This window comes from Mastomys coucha, chromosome X (genome assembly GCF_008632895.1).
Source record: "Mastomys coucha isolate ucsf_1 chromosome X, UCSF_Mcou_1, whole genome shotgun sequence".
Lineage (NCBI taxonomy): Eukaryota > Metazoa > Chordata > Mammalia > Rodentia > Muridae > Mastomys > Mastomys coucha.
The window spans coordinates 64,748,400-64,758,516 of record NC_045030.1 but is presented as its reverse complement, the minus strand read 5'-3'; the positions used below and the strand labels follow the sequence as shown (position 1 = coordinate 64,758,516).

General features: G+C 37.6%; 1 pseudogene; it reads right to left on the bottom strand.

The window, feature by feature from the left end:
- Positions 1-1,088: 1,088 nt before the first annotated feature.
- LOC116092921 lies at positions 1,089-1,659 on the bottom strand (annotated as a pseudogene).
- Positions 1,660-10,117: the final 8,458 nt, after the last annotated feature.

Below are 10,117 nucleotides of genomic sequence, written 5' to 3'. Positions count from 1 at the left end.
ACTGGCTGCAGAGCTTGTGCCCAAGGTCTGCTCAGAACACTAACCCAGACAGACTGGAAGGAACCTGAATCACTGGGCTGGAGGAGTTCCTGTGTGCCTGGTCCTGCTGATCCCAGTTACTCCCAGTGTTGGGACAGATGTTGGTTCCTGCTCACCTCTGATCCTGGGTGTGTCAGAGCGCCTGGGAGTGGAGCTTCCTCTGGGTGTTGTGGGACTGGCGGGATTTTAGTTTCTAAGTGGCTACTTTTTTTTTTAATCCTCTTTGTATATTTGAGAAACTGATCTTTTATATGGTATAGAGATTTTTCTCTCATCTTCTGTGTGGCTGGCTCTTCATTTGACTAACTGTCTCCATTGCTATGCAGAAGCCCATTTGGTAGTAATTAGCTTGATTTCCTGAGCACCTTAAATCGTACTCCTTCTTCATGCCTATATCTGGAGTGCTTTCCCTATTTCTTCCCCTAGCACACTCAGATCCTCAGGGCTTTTGTTGCACTATTGATGCCTTCACAGTTGACTTTTATGCAAGGTGAGAGGCAAAGACCTAGTTCAATTCTGCTATGTAGATATCCAGATTTCCCAGTACAACATACTAAGGAGTCTCCCAAACCTGCCTCCCCCAGTCAGCTTACATGTATATATTTTCATGAGTAGAACTACCCCTGCATCTCTGGAATGAAGCCTATTTGATTGCTGTAGTTTTTTTTTTTCTTACTGAGAATTTTTTTTTCTCATGCAATATTATTTTTGCATCACACACACAAATATTTTCCATGAAGGCACCTTTTCATTTCATATGATTTACATGACAATGTTTTGTAGTAAAAATACAATTAAATATAAAATTAGGAAAATGTAGCATATAAAACTTAATGCAGAGCAATAAAAGTTAGCATCTATCCACAGGAAAGCTGCAATATCTCCTATGCAAACCATATCTGAATGCAATTTTTTACAACCAAATGGAAATACACTTTGTAGTCTTTTAACTGTAGACATCAGATGTTTCGTCCTTCACATCATCAGCTGCATTAAGTTACCAGCACCTGCTGGGATCCACAAAACAGAGAAAAAATAAGCAATAGAAGTCATTTCTCAAGGTTTGAGAAATCTGGTCCACCCTTTGTGTAGTTTTCTGAGATTTCTGCTCCACTAAAGTCAAAACCAGGATTTTCTCTCTGGAATTGCTCTAATGTAAGTTTCCTCTGCATTTGGTCTTGCTCCCAGGGGTCAGCTGCATATTCAGATTCTACAAGAGAAATCCAACCATTTGCAGCATCTCTCTTGGATTTTGTCAGGGCAATACCGACCATTTTTCTATCCTCCAAAGTCCATGTTCCTTCATCAGCAATTGTAGAATCAATTTCCCCTTGCCACACCCAGCAGTCATCCCTCAGACACCGTGAATTTTAGGACTCAGGGTGCAGGGAGGTCAGAAGAAGGAACTCGGGACAATCCCTGGTTTGCTACCTTGAGGATCTCGCGGTCTCCCACCGCCAGATCCGCTTGCGGACTCTGCAGGCCTCACTGGATGTCCTGCGCACGAGTGCCCAGGAGCACCTGGGTTTCAATGAACACCTACTCCAGGGTCTGGTACTACTGTCCCAATGGAGTTCCGTAAGAAATCACACCGCTGCACTCTTCAAACTGGACAGACATTCTGAAGAGCCCAGGAAGGCACACCGCTCCAAGACAACATTGCACCCGTGAGACTAGACTCAGGGTTTGCCCTTGGCACCTTGGGGTCACTGTACATTCAGAAGAGTCCAAACTGGCCTGTCCCAGTGTGCAAAACTTTCCCTTTCAGAGCTCATTTAAGATGCTCATGAGACCTGGTGAAAAAGACCGAAGCCTGGAGATGTTGACATCCCAAGAACACTGACACTGGAACCAAGGAGAAAAGTGACTGTGAGATCTTTTAACCCGTGTGACACCAAAATTCTGATTCTTCCTCGGACCTGTGAAGTGCCTATAGATTATTTTTTGATGTTTTTCTGAATTTGGCTGATGGGGTTTTAATGAGAAAACTGAAGTGATGTAGCTGGGGTAACATTCTGTGAACAGCTCAGGAAGAAAAGAGAGGGCAGACTATCAACAAGTAGAGTGATGCACAACAGGATATAGGAATTAAAAATGAAACAGCAGGCCTATCTTATTAATAACCAGAAAAATACAAACTGAACTATCAGATCATTTTCCCTTTCAAACTGGCAATGATTAAAAGTCTGATGGATCAATGGTTAAGAGTACTTGTTAGTGCACAGGAACCGGGTTGAATTCCCAACACCTACATGGTGGCTCACCACCATCAGTAGCCCAAGTTCCCCAGGATTTAACAGGCATGCACAAGGTGTGTATATACATCAATACAAATGAAACATTACACACATAGAGTAATATGAATAGATCTAAAAATATGTTTGTCTAGTAATATTTAGAGTTGGAAAAGATTTCTGGAAAACAATTTGAAAGTATCTCTTATGTTAAAAGTGGAACATATCCTTTTGCTCAGAAGTTTCACACACACACACACACACACACACACATACACACACACACGTAATTTCAATTGTGGACAAAGAAGGTAACTATTGGATTCCTTCCTTAATATAGTTAAAATAAGCAAAGCATCAACAAGCAATCTAAATTTAAGCAATTTAAATGTTGACCAGTATAAGACAACCTATAAAATTAAAAAAGTATATTTCTTGAGATTAAATTATTTTCACAATATGCTAAGAATAAGAAGGTAACAGAATTTTATATTCCATCTTATCATTCATGTTAGAGGAACATATAAACATGTATAGAAAATGATCTGTAACTGAAACTACTACTCTGTGTTTTGTCTACTGAGCTGTAACTATGTTCATGGCATAAGGTTTTATAAAAACAGGATGTCATAATGAACTATATACAGTATCAGTCAATGTATGTGTTAGAAAATCCATGTGTGTACATTGCTGTATTTACAATTAAATTAAAAGTGGTCTGTGAAGTCAGAGGTGGTATAGTAAATCTTTAATCCCAGCACTAGGAGGCAAATCCCTGAGTTTGAGACAAGACCACCTGGTCTACATTGTGATTCCAGGACAGCCAGAGCTAAAAAAAAATAAAATAAAAATAAAAAAAAATATGACAGAAAGGCAGATGCTAGAGATTAGTCCTGTACAAGATGTGGTAAATACAGCTTTCATGGGACTCACTAACAGGACATTTTATGTAATTGTTCTGTTATATTGTTAATGAGTAAATACAAGTTTGTAAAAATCTGCTTATTTTGAAAAGCATATAGCAAAAAAAAAAAAAAATGGTCAGCATTCTGTCCTCAACCTGTGTACATTCCCCAGAAGTCATCTCCAATCTAAACAGCTGGCATTGTTGTGTTATCAGGAGGTTGTTTCCTTCCTCAGGGTACAGACCATCAAGGCTACCTCAGTGTCTCAAATATGCACACTCCAAGCAAAGGTTCAGTTGGATTCAGTGATATTTACTAATCACATATCCTCTTCCCACCCTTAAAAACATATGTGCTGCAATGATTTGCTCAGAGCTCTGGAAATTGGTGTGAGAAATCACCGTGGCACAAGCTGACTGACTTAGCCTCCTAACGCTCTGAATGGCTAGATGAACTGCAAATATGTGTGTTCTCATTTAAGCACATCCCTAGGCAATGGCTTGCTACCCTTCACACTCTAGATCAAACTGCTTACACAGATAGCTAAGGTACAAACTTGGGTTTCCTTCAAGCAACTGTTATTTACACCTCTTCTTCCTAAATAAAGAACCTGTATGGTACAATTCTTTCAAACTCAGCATACTTCTTTTGGAGCTGTCCATATTTGGGGCACTCATTATCTCTCAGGGACAACTATAAGTCAGTGCTATGTACTGTGAGAGGATGTCTTTTTAGCAGTACTATTGGCTCTGGCTGTTTTATGATATGGTGATATGGCACATTTTTCAAATATAGCTCTAGGGAATTGGTATAAACAAAGTGAAACTATAATAAATAGAGTCTTACTATTTTACTAAGGACAGCTAAGTGGTTTTCATCAGAATCCTTCCTAAAATTTTGCTTTGTTGTTTGTTTAAATTATCTTAAGTCCCAAAATTAAGCTACTTGTTCTCCTTTCATCACAAGGCCTTTCCTCATTCAATCACTTAGTGCATCCTTCATTCACTTCACTCATATTTCTTGAGCGTCTTTATTTAACCTACTTCAATCCTTGGAGTTACACCAGATACAAAAATGCAGTCTTCTCTGTGGCTGACATTTCTGGTGGCAAATGCCGTGAGGGTGAATAAAAATCTTGTGTGTCTTTGCTGCCACCAGAGATAATGGCATCTGACCAGCTTTGGTGGATTAACTCTTATACCTTCTCTGTCATACAAGCATACAACAAGAAATATATGCTGAGATTCCAGCACTAGGTTAAGCATGCAGAATGTAATTCTGACAAAAACCTAAGTCTGAAGCTGGAGGGTCGTCTACTAGAGAAAACTTGGGAATTAGGAAATCACACAGGTAGTACAAAGTTGCTAGGCCAGCTGTGTCCCAAGCACCCTCATTTTCAAATAGCAGAATCACAACAACTAACACTTTAGTCTCTCTTCTGTGTTAAACTTCTGGAGATTAGCTTGGGGTGGGAATGAAATCTGACCTTTAAAAGTTGGAGGAAAAGCTACCCATACTGCACTTACTTACCTTTGTGTTATTAAGTTAGTTCTGGATAGTCATTCTAATGAAGCTTTACAACCCATGTCTCTAAGATGTTATCTGAAAAGTTATTCCTTAATCTACCTGACAGGTTCTTATTTCCCTTGGATCTCAAATTCCTTCATTTTATAACGTAAGTCTTTCCTCTGGGCTTTCATCACAATGAATTCTCTGTATCACAAATGAATTCTCATCAGGTAACAAAAAATATATCAGCAAGAAATAATTTATCTTGTTGGCTCTATTATTTGTTTCTCATGCAATTCATTCCTGGTGATGGAAATAAAACTGATTTAATAAGAAACAGTCAACACTAAGGACTGAGTACCCCAACTGGAGCAAACCTGCTTGGGATGTTGTATAGAAGTATCCTTCACTTTTACCTAGCAGGCTTTTTTAAGGATCTAGTACTATTATAGTTATTCCTATCCCTTTTAGAAGTAGCAATTGTAATTCATTACAGTACTACCTAAGGTACATTCTTTAAGGAACTTTACACAAATAAGTTACCTGAACAACTCAGTAACATTTATGTTGTGTTTGGGAATGGTACCAACCCCATGGCCAGTGCTTTACCACTGGCAAGTGATTTACTTTTGGTTTTTGTGACACCTGTTTTCTAGTAGTAGTACCTAGGTTTGTAACTTTCTGAATTACTTGTAAACCCCCCCAAAATTGGTAAGGTTAAGGCTGAGCTGTCACATCTTTGTTTTGACTATGAAGGTGTGGATACTAATTCAGCCAACTCTATATTTTGGCCAAACATGGTACCTTGATTAGTGGTAGTACATCTCCATGATACTACTGAGAGACTGAGAAATCCTATACACTTTTCACTATTTTATTGTCTCTAAGAAGATTGCCAAAGTTTACTAAAGAAGGTTATAATGGAGTGAATGGTGACTTCCTACTGCCCCCAAATGGATGTATTCATATCCAAATCCACGTTATTTGGAAAAGAAGAATAGTTGAAGATATAATTAAATTAAGGATGTTAACAGATCCAAAATCTATATAGGAACACAAGAGGAAAAGACAGAAATATCCAAGAAGGTGAAGATATTGCAGAGAGCAAAGAAAAAATGATGTTACCAAAGTCCTCAGAGTCACAAAGGACTAGTAAAGGTCAAGAATCAACTAGTCCCCAGAGCTTTCAGAACAAGGATGGGTCTTCAGGCTCTTCCATTTTGTTACTGCGATATCCAGACTTGAAAGACAATTGAATTCTGTTGTTTGAAGGCAATTGGTTTGTAATTATTTGTGACAGCAGCCTCTGCAAACTAACATAGCAATAATTTTTGGATGAGTTTGCTGATATTTTTCTGTTGTTGTTGTTTGTTTGTTTGAGACAGGGTTTCTCTGTGTAGCTCTGGCTATCCTAGAACTTGCTCTGTATAACAGGCTAGTCTCAGACTCTGAGATCCACCTGCCTTTACCTCCTGAGTGCTGGGACTAAAGGTGTATGTCACCCTGCCCAGCTCACACAGTAACCAAATGAACCTTTTTTTTCAAGTGCTTACTAATTGTCATGATTCTCATTAATGTCTGGACATCTACTCTATTGTTCCCCATTCTGATTCTTTAAAGACTAAGCTCTGTTTTTATCACTACTGAAAAAGGTACAACTTTCACCCTTCTCAAAGTTCAAATTTTTACTTCAAAGACTTTAGAAAAACTGATCAATATTTTAAATTAAAGAAAGAAAGAACAAACTTCTCCACTATTAAATCACCACAAAGAATGCCTTCAATCAAAAAATGCTCAAGCCTTGGCATAGTGGCTTACGACTCCAGAAAATATAAACCTCTGCTCTACAAATATCTAGAAAAGAATAGGATTAAATATGCCATTAAATCTTCATGCAATATGATGTGTATATGCTTCATGCATAATCTATTTATTCTGAATAACTTTTTAATAATCTGTTTTGAGTAGCTAATTAATATTTCATATGTAGATATCGTGTGTGTGTGTGTGTGTGTGTGTGTGTGTGTGTGTGTGTGTGTACATGAGTACAAATACCCATGAAGGTTGGAGGCATTGGATCTCCTGGAACAGGAATTTGAAATTATTTGTTAACTTGATGCTGAGAATCAAATGCAGGTCCTCCAGAAGAACAGCAAATTCTCTTAACCTCTGAGCCATCTATCCCACCTTAAGAAACATTAGACTCTTAACCCAAAGAATATAAATGTAAAACAACCTGTGTCATTTAGTTCAGTCACCAAGACTTCTGCATATTTTGATCCTGTTGACCCTTTGGTGGAAAGACCATCGTATTTCCCTGTGATGTGATTCTTTTGAAAACATACTGCAAGTCCCTGGGAAACTAGGACTGCCTACAGAGAACCTGAAATGCTTGCTTTTGTTTTGGTGTGAATACGAAGTGCAGATCATCATCCCCATCTAGTGATTCAATGTACACTCAATCAGCTTTACAGCACTGCCATAAATATTTGCCATCTCTAGTAGCAGATTTTACCCCTGTCAGGCTGACAATCTGCATCTCTTGTTAATTGAGGGAGAACTGACAAGAACAAAACCGAAAGAAGTATAATACTATCTGATTGCAAGATATCATCCAAAGCCAACGATATACTGCCATAGAAAGAGACATACAGAGCAATGAAACAGCACAGATAACCCCAAAATACATCTATGTACTTATGCTTAAATGATTTGGGTATGCAACAAGCATAGCAAGAACACACAGCTGGAAAAGCGTAATGGTCTCTTTGATAACATGGATCTGTAAAACAGGATGTGTACATGCAAAACTATGGATTTAAACTTCTATTTCACACCTTACACAAAATCAAATTATTTAACACATGAAGGTAAGATATGAAACTTTAAATTTGCAAGAGTCATGTAGAAAAATAGGAGGAAAGCTTCATGCATATTCTCTAACTCAATTTAGCTCTTCCTGGATAAACTACCCTCAAACAGAAGTGCTAAATGGTTTATAGAACATATTAAGTAGTGTTCCCCAAGAGGGTCATAGCCAATAGCCTTTTTCTGAAAAACAGCAACATAAGTTATTATTATTATTATTATTATTATTATTATTATTATTATTATTATTCCAGGAATTGCTTACACAAATTCATATAATAGTAACAATTGCTATATATAATACATATTATATAATGTATATAATATAATAATAGCAACTATTTTAAGTCTAGATACACCGATAACAACACTAAGGCACAGAGAGGTTATGTAAACTGCCTACAATTACACAACAAAAAAGTGGCTAAGAAATCTCTTCAGGCCAATTCAGGCAACACTGCACCACAGTAGAGTAACTGCCAACGTTTATCCCAGGGTGAGTCGTACGCCTATGGGAAGTCAAGCCAGTTTGCTTATTAAGTATTATTATATAAACATCTTCTTCAAGGAAAAATGAATGGAAAAAGAATTGCTGCTTATGTGACAAGTGACATAAGTGCTTCAGAAGGGAACACACTCTAAAGCTGCTATTCGATACATGTAAGACAACTATTATTTGTATTAATCATTACAATTTGGGATTCTGTATCATGATTGTTTTAGAAATGCATTAATTCAGTTTTCTGTTTCAATTTAATAAAACTGACATAACAAATCATAAGAAAAAATTGTGGAAAGGGTTATGTAAGAAAAGAGTTAAACTTCATTCACCAAATACATTGAAAAACAGCTCTTAGCCCTTTGTTACAAGATAAGCAAAGGGCCTGGCATGGTGGTCCACATCTTTAATCCCAACAGTCAGGAGGCAGAGGAAGGGCCAGGCAGATCTCTATGAGTTTGAGGACAGCCTGGTCTATACAATGAGTATAGTGAGTTCAAGGACAGTCAGGAATACATAGCAAGATCCTGTCTTAAAAAAAAGAACTAACAACAACAGCAATAAATATAAAATTCAATCAACTGGGAATTGATTTGACAGAAGCTCCAAGTTACAGTACTGAGTGGAAAAAAGTAAACAGGTTGGGAAAATAACTCTGTCAGTTAAATGCCTGCCTTGCCAGTATGAGGGCCTGACTTAGATTCCTGGCACTAACTTAAAGCAGACCATGGTGGTTCATACAGGTAATCCCAGAGTCGAGTGGCTTAGTGAAATATGGACATAAGTCAAATTCTTTGGGTTCAATTGACAGTCAGTCTAGCCAATGAGAGCCACTTTCTCAATAAAAAGGAGGACAGCTTTTGAGCAATGACACCTGAGGTAGACCTGTGTCTGTACATGCATACACATGGACACTAGCACAAAGATATTTGTCCACACATGCACACATGCTCGTAAACACATGCATGTATGTACACACACATAATAAGAAGCTAAATGTATACTTTTAAGTTTATTATATTTTAATATAATATGAGCTCATTGTTGTAAAAACAAAAACAAGCAAAAATATCAATATAAGGCTATGTAAACATAAAAATACTTCTAAAAGAATCTCAAAGAAACTGCTAAAAATGATTGTTTGTAGAATGCCTGAGAGTGTAGTTAAAATTTAAAGAGATGAAGGAGGTATGCACAAGAGGTTTGCTACAAAAAGTTTCATAGCATTAAAAAAAGAAGAAGAAAATCCATAGTAATCAGCTTGGGTCAGTGTGCTTTGAGAATTCTAGAGCTAGAAGCAAAACCAAGCAAAGCCTTAGATCAGGAGTGTCAAAATCAGAGCAAGTAGACACTTATTGTCAAGCATATGAATCAGGACATTTTCAGCACTGAGCTTGGATAAACCTTTAGATGTCTTCTCAAGTCCAAGCTCCAGGCAGCCACCAATGATAAACAAAAACTGACCAAAGAAATGGAAGTTGTTCAGCTTTGAGAACTGGAATCACAAACTAGCCTGAGCAGAGTCTATAAGAAGTGTGTTTGAAATACCATTATTGAGCTTCAAGGGAGAATTGCTGGGGGTATGAATTAATGGTGGATTCAAATAAAAGATTCCTAAATGGAAGAGACTAGCTGCCCTGGACTGAAAGATTAGACTCCAAGTATCTTTGGGTCTGTTTTTCTAAAGCAACTAATATAGTTTTAGCCTCAGTCTTTCCTATCTGAAATTAAAATCTCTACAGGACGAGCCATTATAAATGAGCATATTCACTTAGCAAACCTGGCTTTTCTGCAACACTCTTATGAAGCTTACGCATTCCCATCAATCAGGTGGTTTGGTTTGGCTTTGCCCTCACAACCCGAAGAGCCAGATCATGCAGATATTGCCAGGCCCTATTGTGTCATTAAACAGTTCTGGTTGCTAAGCAATTTTTTGTTTTTCCTAGAATCACATAAAAGATCAGGCTGAAACTGCACAATGGTCTAGGGCTCCCAATAATCAACTAATCAACTTCAGTCTTTTTTCTTTTCTATTTTTTCTTTTGTTTGTTTTTTGTTGTTGT